At 36.5% G+C, this 13,071-nt stretch overlaps 1 long non-coding RNA gene across 1 annotated transcript; it reads left to right on the top strand.

Moving 5' to 3' along the window:
- Positions 1 to 10,379: 10,379 nt before the first annotated feature.
- Positions 10,380 to 12,028, top strand: LOC307000865. Its single transcript, XR_013798104.1, has 3 exons — positions 10,380 to 10,657; positions 10,741 to 10,827; positions 10,907 to 12,028. It is a non-coding gene; the product is annotated as an uncharacterized lncRNA (long non-coding RNA).
- The last annotated feature ends 1,043 nt before the right edge of the window (positions 12,029 to 13,071 follow it).

Genomic DNA, 13,071 nt, shown 5'->3' with positions numbered 1-13,071 from the left:
TTTAGCATTATGTCTATACCTCTAAAATTTGGTTCATTTTTTTCCATGTTTTTTTTCTCCTTTAAATATTATTATAATTGAATTAATATTAAAATAACTGTTTTCTATTTTAATATATTTTAAAATGGGATTTAGTCCTGTGATCAAAGCTGAATTGTCAGCATCATTACTCCAGTCTTCAGTGTCACATGGTCCTTTAGAAATCAGTAATATGCTAATTTGCTGCAAAAAAACATTATCAGTATTATTATTATTATTATTATTAATGTTGAAAACAGTTTTGCTGCTTAATTATAGTAGAAAACGTGATGCATTTTTTTCAGAATTAAAAAAAAGAAAGGTCAAAACAGCATTTATTTAAAATAATTTGTAATATTATAAAATGTCAATTTAATGCACACTCTAAAAAATGCTGGGTTGTTTTAACCCACATTTGGGTCAAACCCAGCCATTGGGTTAAATTTTGTAATTAAAAATGTAAAAAAAATGTCAACCGACAGTTGGGTTTGTCCATATTTGACCCAAATTTGGGTTAAAACAACCCAGCATTTTTTAGTGCATCCTTGCACATTAAAAGTACTAATTAAATCTTAATGACCCCACATGCTTGAACTGTAGTGTATATTTATTTGTAGAGGAAACTAAATTTACACTCTATATTTCCCAATAGCACAGAATGTTTTGATTGAATTTCACTGACATATACTGTATTTACCACCTTGTGCAACACCGGCATGTAGAGCTTCCTGAAAAGCACAGTTTCTCCCTCTCGCCAGAACAGCATCTAAGGGAATGTTGTGTGCACCGCAGTCAACACCTGTGGCTCCCCGGAGAGCACACTGTCTGGGAAATGGAGTGTAAAAGATTGCACACAGCTGACCCCAATTTACAGACGCCCTGCTTGTGTACACTGTTTTGGCGAGGCCAGCGCTTTGTGGACTTCACTTCAATTTTAAGGTGAAAAGTGACAGAAAAGTTCGATAAATTCAACTTCACATCAATTAAGTTGGTCTTACTTAAGACAATAAAGCGCAAAAGTGCAAAAATGCACTGTTGTGGCACGTGTCAAAGTGACTGCAAATACGCCCACAAAATGCAAATCAAATCTGATTGCAATTAGCAAAAATGTGAACCTTTAAATGGAGGCAAACATTTTTTTTTTTAAACAAATATGCACTTAAAAATGTGTATATAAAAATACAATTCAATACATATACAATATAATAATAATGTGTTGTTAAAAGAAGCCTCTTGTGCAAACCAAGGCTGTGTTTATTCAAATTGTTTTCTATTTAAATAGATTTTAAAATATAATTTATTCCTGTGATGCAAAGCTGAATTTTCAGCATAATTACTGCAGTCTTCAGTGTCACATGATCATTCAGTAATCATTCTAATATGCTGATTTGCTGCTCAAGACACATTTCTTCTTCTTATTATTATTATAATCCATGTTGAATCAAGTGCTTCATATTTTTGTGTAAACCATGACAAACATTTATACACATTCAAAAGTTTGGGGCAAGTAAATAAATACATAAACTCTAAAACATTTTGGGTTGTTTCAATCATATTTGGATTAAATTTGTTTTGTATTTTTTGACCGAAACATGGGTTGAAACAACGTTTCTATTCATCAAAGAATCCTAAAGAAATTATTATTTTCTTGAATTAAAAATAACCTTATCTAAAAAAAAAACTTTTGACCGGTATTGCTGTATTTATTTGTTTATTTAAAAAAAAAAAAGTTATGTATTCCTTTTTATTTAGCCTATTACTAGCTTTTTTTTCCAAGCGCATGGAAGTGTATGTATTAAAATGTTCCGCCGGAGTGGCAAAGTGAAGAACCCAAAAGGTTCCTCGAGGAACATTTCATTTCATTGTACACTAAAAATAGGACAATTGTGGTCAATGTTGCCCTTTTTTACAAAACAGAACTCATAAAAAAAAAACTGCTGTGCTAGCAGCAAGCAGATGTGTTAGCCAAACTGGGTTAAGCTTGCCCTCAACCACGCAGCCAGGAAGCGCTTTCAACCAACGTTCACACGGGCAGGAGTCGGCGTGTTCTACAGGCTCTCCACTGTGCCCGTTTGGGCCTGTCCCGTCCTGCTGGGCTCCTGATTGATAACTCCCCTCAGTCGGGTGGTTCTCGCTCAGTGGAAGCTACTGAAAGCTGGGATGAGGCAAAGGGCGCAGTCACCTCTGGAGTCAGGAGGGGGTGAACGAGACATGACCTACACATCCGCCCCCAATACTGCAGCCAAATGATGCTTTAAACGCTGCCAGTGAGCAGCAGGGGTAAGAGAACGCCCAGTCCAAACTGCTGAATGAAACTATCCATCACCTGTCAGTTGTGACCATTACACTGCGCCCTAAACACACACAACATGACAGCTTTTGGATTTAGCTGGCCACACTGAAAGTGAAAGGATTTGCCAAAGTGTGCGTGTGATTATTATTATTATTATTTTTAGTCAGCGAACATGTCGTGATGCACATCTTGGTCACAGCTGCTTAGGAAAAAAAAGTCTGGTTTATTTAGAAGAGATATGATTCAACACTTGTTACATAAACTTAATTACATTTTGCAGAGGACAACCAGTGCAGAGACCTGAATGATAAATCATTTCTTATAAACTGAACTTAGTTATGAGAAAGTTCAGTCAAAGGTGTTCAACATTTTTGTAAACAGCATATTATTATTAATAATATCGTCAGTTAAGCAAGCTCATACCTGCAACTGTTGCATTCCACGATGAAATGTTTTGCATAATGATGCATATTCTCACTCAATACTCTCTTCATTTATTCAATGCATGGGGAAATTATTTCAAAACTCAAGAACAATCATACCTTAGATTTGCTCAACGTGAAATAAAAAAGAACTTCATGTAGGCATCATTTGAGTAAATGTATATGTATGGTGGTAACACTCTAAAGAGATCTTGTTTTTCTGAATTGCTATTGCTTTATTGGATCTGTGTTCTACATGTTGCTGATAGATGAGAGCCTGTGGATATGCAGAATGTTTTACTGAGTCGATTACCTCCAGGCGCACTTGACTCTCACAGGCCGTTTGACACAAGAGCATGAAACTGCATATAAACATGCACACACTATGTATACATAATATACACAATTGAGTGCTAAAGGGGCTGTTTAGGAACCCAGGCAACCAAAGCAAAATAGAGCATCTACTTTTGAGTTAATAAGGCATGCCAGCAAGCAACTTTGGCTTTAGCTGGAGGGGGAAGAAAAACCCTAGAGCGAGAGAGAGAGAGAGAGAGAGAGAGAGACAGCGGGAGAGATAGAGAGAGAGCGGGAGAGATAGAGAGAGAGCGGGAGAGATAGAGTTCACATATGTGGGTGAATCTCATGAAACCTGTCATATTTCACCCCAAATAGCAATTCATGATTTGTTTAAGAAGAAAAAAAACAATCGTTTTTTAGAGAGGTTCAGTCATGATAATCTGTTCTACCTACGCTATTTAAAAAAAAAACTCACTGGAAATTTTCAAGGACTAAAATATAGCTAAACTAAATGCTAATTAATTTCTGGGTTATAGAACCACAAGCTAAAACATTTAATTTATTAGTTTATCAAAACATTTTCACCAATTCTTATTAACAAAATGCCATTTATTATCGCTGTATTTGTTGTACTAGTTGTGCTTAGATAGATAGATAGATAGATAGATAGATAGATAGATAGATAGATAGATAGATAGATAGATAGATAGATAGATAGATAGATAGATAGATAGATAGATAGATAGATAGATAGATAGATAGATAGATAGATGGATGATCATTGGCCATCTTGGTCTCAAGATATTGACCTTCCTTCCTTCCCTTCTGTGTTGTCCACATTAACAGACGAGTTGGACTCATTGGCTGTTAAACTAATTTAATTTGAACCCACTTGATAAACATGCTGTTTTGGATCTTCTTCTCCAGTGTTCTTTCTAAATTTATCTTTTAAAGTTCACCTATACACCCAGCAGTTCATGTGCACCTGAAAGAGAACCTGACATTCAACAGGCTTTATTTTCCCCCCATTTCTGAGCCTCTTATTTGCAAACTATTGATTTGATTCTGTCTAGCCTGCCATGAGAATGGACTAAACTGCTTTGGAGCTATCAATAACTTGTAATGTGCAAAATGAGAAAAAACAACTTTTATGCAGCATGTGGTTTAGCTATTAAAAGCATGTCATATACTGAAAAACTAAGGTAGCTATTGATCCAGCTTTTATTTATTTGTGTGTAATGCATTTAACAGAAGATACATCAGCGAAGATGTGTTTAATATCAAAAGTCTTGATTATTTCTGACATTAGCACAACAGTACCCTACAAAATGCTCAAATAGCTATTTGGCTATTTACAATAGCAAACTTGTTTTTCTTTGGAAAAAATGTGCACCGATGGTAAATGGATTGCATTTATATAGCACTTTTACAGAACCAAAGGCCACCAAAGAGCTTTACATATTGCCTCACATTCACCCATTTACTCACTCATTCATACACGGACGGCAGTGTCAGCCATGCAAGGCTGCAGCCGCTGGGGTTAGGTGTCTTGCTCATGGACACCTCGACACTTGGTCAGGTGGAACCGGGGATAGAACCACCAACCTTCCGGTTTGTAGACAAACTACATGAACCACTGCTGCCCTGAATCATGGATAAGACTGAGAGAATATAGGCTATTAAAGAAAAATTCAACACTTATGTCATTCTATAATCTATTTTTACAACAGGAATATGATAATAAAAAGTTGTCAAGTCAGCCTTACATGTGCATCCAAGAAAAGTCAAGTGATTTGTATAAATTTGACATTGGCAGATTCACCACTGTGAGACCCGAGAGTGTTGGCCTGTTATTTTAATAGAGACCACCAGAATAGCCTCGTTGATGCAGAAATAAGTGGTGATGGGTCGTCAGGAGGTGAACACCCTGTGGTGTTTCAGTGACTGCAATGGCACACACTGCTCCTGTTCATTCAAAATCCTCACGCTGAAACACAATATGATCCGTTTGCCATGACCTCAATTATGTACATGGATTTTAAGTACTTAAAAACTCTTGATATTGTTTCGTGTTTATTACTGTATAATGTAATCTAGAAAAAGGACGAGCTCAAATTTAAAGTTTTTTTGGTCTTTGGGTCAACAATAGTTTTGACTTTATTGTTGTTTTTACAAATCAAGTCATAAAAAAATCACTCAATTCTTTCATATTATTTTAACAAATTATTCAGTTTCTTTTTAATGGAAGACAAAAAATAAAATAAAAAATTGTAGGCAATTCACACTATTTAATAAGCTTTTATACGATACAAAAACTGTAGCTTACTTTTGTCTGTTTGTTCGTTTTCTTGATATTTTCATGGCAAGACAACTATTATGTTTATATATATACACACACAAAATATATGCACTTTTTTTTACTCAGTTAAAACCAAATCACCAAATTGCTAAAAACTAAAACAAATATTTGGCTTTAAGTTGTTTTATATTCTTTTTTGTGTGTTTGAATAGATGCTGAAACGTACCATATGAATGCAACATCAATACACAATAATAGCTACTCATGAGATCACATTGGTTTAATGGAAAAAGATGAACGAAATCTCTACTTCAACTATGAATAAAACGGGCAAAAGGGCCAACACAGAAAGAATAAGTGGAAACTTGCTATTGCAAGCATCCCTCTCCACCAATTATCCGTTCCGAGGGTCGGTTGTACTGCTCCTGTACTCCAGGATTGTTCAGTGCCACCTATTGTTGGCAGCTGAGGAGAGTTGCAATTACACGTGAAGCACTTTGGGCATATAAACAGAGAAAAGTGCCAAACAAATGCAATGATTCATTCATCTACTCATCCTATTCCCAGATCCTCGGGGCCGCATGATTGCTGAAACTCTGCAGTACGAACATAAATGCCCCAGAGAACGCCAAACTGAATTGCATACAGAAATGTGTCATGGCCTTATCCAGAAATAAATAGCCATGCTTTTACATCCAGTGAATGCACGGCCTCCCAGCGCTCCATCCGTCTCACTTCCTGATGCATTCTCACGTATTGTTTTAAAGGACAATCAGGGAGTAAAATGTAATCAAGCAGAAATAGTCCCTGTCTGGCAGGTGAGGAGCCACAGTCAAACATGATGAGTTTCTTCAGAGAGCAAATGTGACACCAGACAATATTCCAATCAACTGTCTGCAGACTGTTATAGCCACTCATCTATACCTGACGCCTGGAGAGGACATCGCCTTCTCACAACTTGCGATTGCATTATAGGTCATGTTCAAAAAATGATAACCTTTGGGATGCAAGATGGGAGTTCCTGTACCGTATAAGATCAGTGCAGGCTCAGGCACTGGTCAGTACCATTTAAACTGGTCACATCATGAAGAATTAACTCTTCCTATATGCAAATATATTGTAACTTTCAGAAACTCAAAACATCCACCAGAGTCCATATAGAGCAGTTATTGAAACTAAGCTGTAAAAACAAGGCAAATCAATATTTTTGCATTTCTGTTCGGTGGTTGACACTAATGGTGCAGAAATGAAACACCTCACCTTTAACACAATACTTCCCACTGTAAAACATCAATAAAGCTTATTGGGTGATCAAAAACTTGGCCCAGTCACATAATGTAATAAAGAAAGTCTAAAGGTAGGATTAAAAGGTGGGAAAGTTTGCCAAAACACAGCTCAACTAAATATTGGCAGCTCTTGGTGATACAAAAAAACAATACATGAATAAATTATATTATCAATATAAGTAGATCTCTGGGGGGAAAAATAATTATAAAAAAAGTTTGATAAAAAAAACTTTGATAAAAAAAAAAAAAAACTAACATTAAATAAGATTTGTAAGCAGCTGCATAATCTCATTTTGTTGTACGAATTAATAAATAAATACAATTGAGTTTTGTGGGGCACTATACCTTTGCAATAGTGTTTTTATTAAATGTCAACCACCTATTTAGTTCACTCGTTCCATTGTACTGCCCAATGCATTCATTTTGCATTAAATACAAATATGTTAATCACAAAATTGCATTATCAGTGTAACAAATAAAGTGAAAATTAAATATGTATTTATATATTTATTTTCCTGAAACTCAATTCTCCAGCTCCAAATGAGGGGATTTTAAATCCCAGATTTCCAGTGTCATCTCAGACTTTTGGGATTCACCATATGTTTTATTTATTCCGAGATGATGTTACGGAATAAGACACTGTTGTTATGAGGCCACAAAACCCCAGTGGGAGAGCAGCGATACAATCTTACCCTCGGCTATTATTTATTGTATAGCTTTAGTATGTTATCAAACTAATATCTATCTCAGAAACAAAGCCAGGGGTCAGATAAAGATACGGTACAAATGTACCAAAAGGATAAACTGAGCCCTTACAAATCACTTGAGGCGCACATGAAATGCTAATCTCCAAGCGCAGTGCAAAACACAAGAAAACTAATATGACCTATATAAATGCATGCATATACTATGTAATGTAGAATGACACATGCTCAGAGCAAAACAGAAAACATATCTCCCAACGTGATTTGAAGGTTAATAAAAAGAAAATACTAAACTCAGATCTCTTGCATGCAGGAGAACCTACTGAACCTACTGCGGTTTCTTTTAGACAAACAGCACTAAAGAAGACACCTATCAAAACAAGTGTGTATTAATAATAACTCTTACTTGTCATGAGATGCTTTACCCATAATCCACTTCTCGACATTACCTGACGTTACCACATCACAAACAAGCAAGGCGGATGTTATTTCCCACAGTTGACAGAAACAGAGACAATTGTGGCTGCATCATTATTCAGAAGGGCTTTCTTTGTCATTTGCATAATAAATTGCACAGATGTAGCAGAAAATATGTGCAATTAAATATAACCTTAAAGAAAACAGTTTTTACTCCGGATAATTTTTAAGAAGATGGATTTTAGTAAATGATGGAGTGAAATGTAAAGAAAATCCTGTGATTCTTATCACATCATTATTGATTACATAATACTATACACAATGTGATTTCTTAATTGTATGATTTTAAATTATATAAAACCATCTCAATCTCAATATCTCAATTGCTTCTCAGACAATGAGATTAGATCATTACAAAACCAAAGGTTTCAACTTGAACTTTAGCAAAGCTAAATGATCTGAAATGATGTTCATTTTATTCATCTGTACTGTATACTGGATGGCAGCATTTTGTTTCTTTTCTCTTCTAATTAATATTTTGAGAAACAGAGACCAATTTTTGCCCTACTTAAATTCGACATTAGGAAACATTTACAAACTATGTAATTCAACATATATATATTTTTCTAAAATGAAACATGGTATTTAATGAGAAAGTTCAGTGATTGGATGGTGAAAAGTGCCTCAGTACAGCAGGAAGTGGAAGGGAAGGGATTGAAAAATAAGGGTTTGGTGACATCAACCGAAAAGGAAAGTCGTTTAATTACATTTTGACTATGGAATAATGAGTCACTCGCAATAAGACCATACGATGTGTATAAGAAATGAAACATCCATGCAGTCCATGCTGTTGATTTCATGTTGACTTTAAATAAACCATAAATGAAAACCTAAACAGCAACTTTCTGAGCAATAAAATCTTCCTCAGGGAACGATCACAAAAACGAATAAATCCCCAAGAGCTACACGCTAAACACATTAAAATTCATGTCTAATTGGAGAGACTCTAAAGCAGGTCCTCTGTCGTAGTATGTGGGTGACATACTTAGCAGAGGATTGAGGAACTGCTGGAGCAGTTGGTGAACTGAAGATGTGCTCCAGGCCCTGGCCGCTGCTCCGTATGCTGTTTTAGGCTTACAGATTATTTACTCACAAAAATAACATCTTATGCAATCACACTGCCCCACATTTAAAAACAGAAAGAAATGGCAAAAAATAAAAGCAGAGTTAATATATGAACATGAACAAGAACCTTAAAGAGAAAACCTCAGACACTACATCCACAGTACTTGTGGGTTTTCTTACAAATCCAGTGAGCATGATGAACTGGCTCCATTTGTAGCTGGTGTTTTGTTGCTTGCTTCTCTTGAGTTTGAATGGATATTGTATATGTTATGTATTCATTGTCAAGTGTAGCCTACACAGCATACTGTAACACAAAGTGAGATACAGTATAGATCATATTTCTAAGCATAAAAGGCCTTTGTAATATTTTGACCAAACTGAAACCATGCCCTAACCGCATGCAACGCGAGTCCTGCAAGAAACCTGTCTGACGACAAGGAACGCAGGGATGATCAGCCTATCAGAAAGGCACAACTTGTCTCTGTTTGCGCACTCTGGCACTCCCAACGCATTACACATAGAAACATATAAACATAGGCATACCTTGTATTTTCATGACATCCTTAAAGGCTCTCTGAAGTGGTTTGAAACTCGCAGCATTTTTCAATGTGGTGACGTAACTTCCACTCAAACAGGAATACATGGCGGGACATACAGTAGCTCCTCCCCTTTTTTAAATAGCCAATAGCATATCGCTTTTATCAAAGCTTGGCCAGAGTCATTGAGCAATTTAACAGCTTATTATGACAGACAAAGTCTAATAGATTCTCCCTTTAGATTTAGTATGAAACTGTTACTAAAGCACAACAGTGATGCCAGTGATGCCCAAGCATCTAATTGGACTAAAATACCGCTCCTCATTATTTCTGCAGCGTCATGCAAAGTGACGCTGGGCTCACTTTGGGCTCCGCCCATTATCAAATCTCATTGGACCCAGAGCCGTTGAAAACACATTCTAATTCGACCGAAGTGTGGATGCTTCTGCAGCGTCTCGGCAGGTACATGTGTGCACAACAGCACCATAGAAAAGTAACTTGCTTACAGCCTCACAGCCTGCAGTGACATCGTGACCATATGGGTCATTATGATCTTTTGATTGTGAACATTAGCCAGGGCAAAGTTTAATCTGAATCTCTCTAAATGACACGCACTATTCTCAGAAACAGCGGTCATACTGTACTTTATAGTTCTTGGGATGAGACCCACTTATTGGGAGATGTGATTGTTTCGGAAGTGTATGAAATAATTAAAAGAGATTATGGGCACTTGTAAAATTAATTAGGGATGACGTGCAGTAAACACAGTAAAGTTTGGTTTTCTAGTGTACCCATTCAACCCTCCGTACAGGAGGACAGCATTTGGTGAATGCCTTGCTATGTGATGATAATATGATATATTGGTAATGGGTAATATCAGTATTTTATATGGTAAATATATTAAATCTGTAATTTTTTGGGTTATGAAGGTTGTAAGTGCATAAAATATGAATCAGGTCATACTACATAAACGAAGTGTAATGAGATTAGGTGATTGACAGCCGGATTTGCCTATCAGCATTCAGTATCCGTAATATAAGGGCTGATTTGTTGTTGGCCGTGGTGCGTCACGTCCGACTTTCCCCTTCGTGCCTGTGTTTACGGCGGTTACAGGTAAGCGTGTCGTGTTGTAATGGGGGTAATTTTAAAACTGGTTGGTCTGTTAAAACATTTTTTTGTAAATTTATAGTGTCGTTTTGACCGGGTGTCAGTGTGTTTTCGGCGCTGCTTTAGTGGGTCTAGTGACTGGTTGCCTCTCAGGTATGTGTGCGTGCATATGCACTTGTTTAAACGCATATTGTACTATCGTTGTTGTGCTGTTGACACTGCTGTATGCTGTCTAGGTATGGTTTCCTGTACCCCATTGTTATCGCGGGGCTGATTAATAGACCTGTGCCTGTATATCTTCTATTGGGGTTGATACCTTGACGGTAAGTGTTTTAAATGTAATTATAAGTCGTGAAGGGAAAGTATCATCATTAGTAACGTCTCTCCTTGTGTTTGTTATAGGGTTCTCCCTCTCGTTCGCTCTCTGTTCCTCCCGTTGTATCTAAATTATATCGGATTTGCTGTGTTGCGGTTGTCTTCCGCTTTGCGCTGCGGACGTTTTGCTCATTCCTGCATACTGTCGTGTAGACGCCGCAAAGGGGACTGTTCGTCTGGTTCTGACTGTGTGTAGTGGCTGCTTTTGGTTTGAGTAACAGCATGGAGAATACGACGATCTCATCTTGAGGGAAAATAATTGTTTCATTTGGTTTCTTTTCTTTTGATTAGTTTCTGTTTTCTTGTTTATACGTTTGTGGGAGTAAAGTTTGTTTTGGCTTGTTTGATTTTTCTTTCGCAGAAAGACATAAATACTGTGTCCATTTTTGTGTTATTTTTCCTTTATTAAACGCAACTTGATTTGCTTCCTGTCAACATCTGACTTCAAGTTGCTTTGTAATTTCTCTTGAATTTATTTTGATTCCTTTAATGTTTTTCTTTGTTTCATGTGATCTCGATACCTTTTTTTGTTTGGAGTTGCTTCATCAGTTATCATTTGTTTATATTGTATGTGGAGCTAATTGTGTTTACTTGTGAATTTGTTATAGTTTATTTATTATTTTTGTTTGTCTGCAGGAGCTGGGGGTCCCACGGGTGAACGGATCTTCCTTCTGGTGGTGGGTCTTATTTGCGTGCTGTGTACCACTTCAAGTGTGTGGTAGTGTGTGATCTGAGTGCACGTTGGTGTATGTGCGTGAAAGTGTGCTCTTGTACCACCAGACTTCATTTTGTTCCTGCCGATGGGAGCCTCAGCCCTGCTGATATTTACTTTATTTTGTTTTCATATTTAAAGTTGATTTTGTCATTGCCCACATTTATTATTTTTGCAATTTTGCTTTTCTCCATTTAAAGTGTTGTCTCATGCTGTCCTTCTGACATTTTAGTATCCATTTTTAAAACATTCTTGCATTAATAAACATTTTGTATGTTTTATACTTCAACCACGTCTCCTGCTTACTTCTATGAGGGAACCGAACCTGTGTGTGCTTAATGTACTCCATTTTTGGGTTTTGAGCATTGTTCCCTAGAGTAAAATTCTAGGGTGGCGTAGTCGGATTTCTTTTCTGGTAAAAGGTTGGCTTCAAAATTGTACCGCTCCGCCACAGAAGCATGGAAGTGGGTAATGCAAAATGCATCACATACTATGAGAATAAGATCATGAATCAGAAATGAATGGCATATGCATCACTCTATATCATTCAGATCGTGTCTGAGGGAAACTAATGTAAGGAATTTTACTGGAGAAATATAGATGGAGTCAAACCCAAGGGGTCAAAGATTCTCTGGTTAACACTGCCCTGTTAGACATGCCATCTGGTAGCAAAAGCGACGTAAAAGACTGCTTCTGATGAGGAAATGGCAACATACAAAGTTTGAATGCACTGAACCGGTAGCAGACTGCTGCTGAAGGCTTATCTGTCTGAATCACAAACTGACAAGACATGTTTTCTTGCTGATCAAAGTTATTGAATCTTTGACAGAAACTCAGCTCAAAACTTCAGTTCCACAAGGTTGTGTAAGTAATCAGTTGCAAGACAAAAATAGCCTCGAAAATTAATAAATAAATAAAAATTTCAATATTTATCTTCCTATTATAGCTTTGTACAGTTTTGACAATCCATCATACAATTATAATTATTAAAGGTCACAAAAATAGTCAACTAAACCATGATAAGCCATTAATATACATCTTTTTCACACAATACATATTGCAGTTTAGACAAATGATTTACTGCAGTAGTACACAAATTGCATCTTTCTCTTTTTGTGGCATCAGTACCACCACAAACAAAACTGTGAAAATATGATTCAATTCTGTGTATATAGGGTACGTAGAAAGTTAGCCATGAAATTAGCCTTTTAAAGAAGACAGACTGTTTTTTTCAATCCACCACAGAATGAATGATCATTTGAAATGTGGTGTAAATGGCATTTGTTGGTTCAGTAAAATGAGAGTTGAGATGATCAGACATTGTCCACTGTCAGACATTGTTAGTGAGGGAGTGCAACGTGTGTTTTAATGGAGTTGGACCCAAAGTGCTCATTGTTGAAAAAAAAAAAAAAAACACACCAGCTCCTGAAAGTTCATTTTTTGCTGTGTTCCTAAATGTATTCCTAAAGTTTCAAGATCT

This window comes from Phoxinus phoxinus (genome assembly GCF_949152265.1).
Source record: "Phoxinus phoxinus genome assembly, chromosome: 6".
Classification (NCBI taxonomy): domain Eukaryota; kingdom Metazoa; phylum Chordata; class Actinopteri; order Cypriniformes; family Leuciscidae; genus Phoxinus; species Phoxinus phoxinus.
The sequence above is the reverse complement of the archived record's forward strand: the minus strand, read 5'-3'. Positions and strand labels throughout refer to the sequence as shown.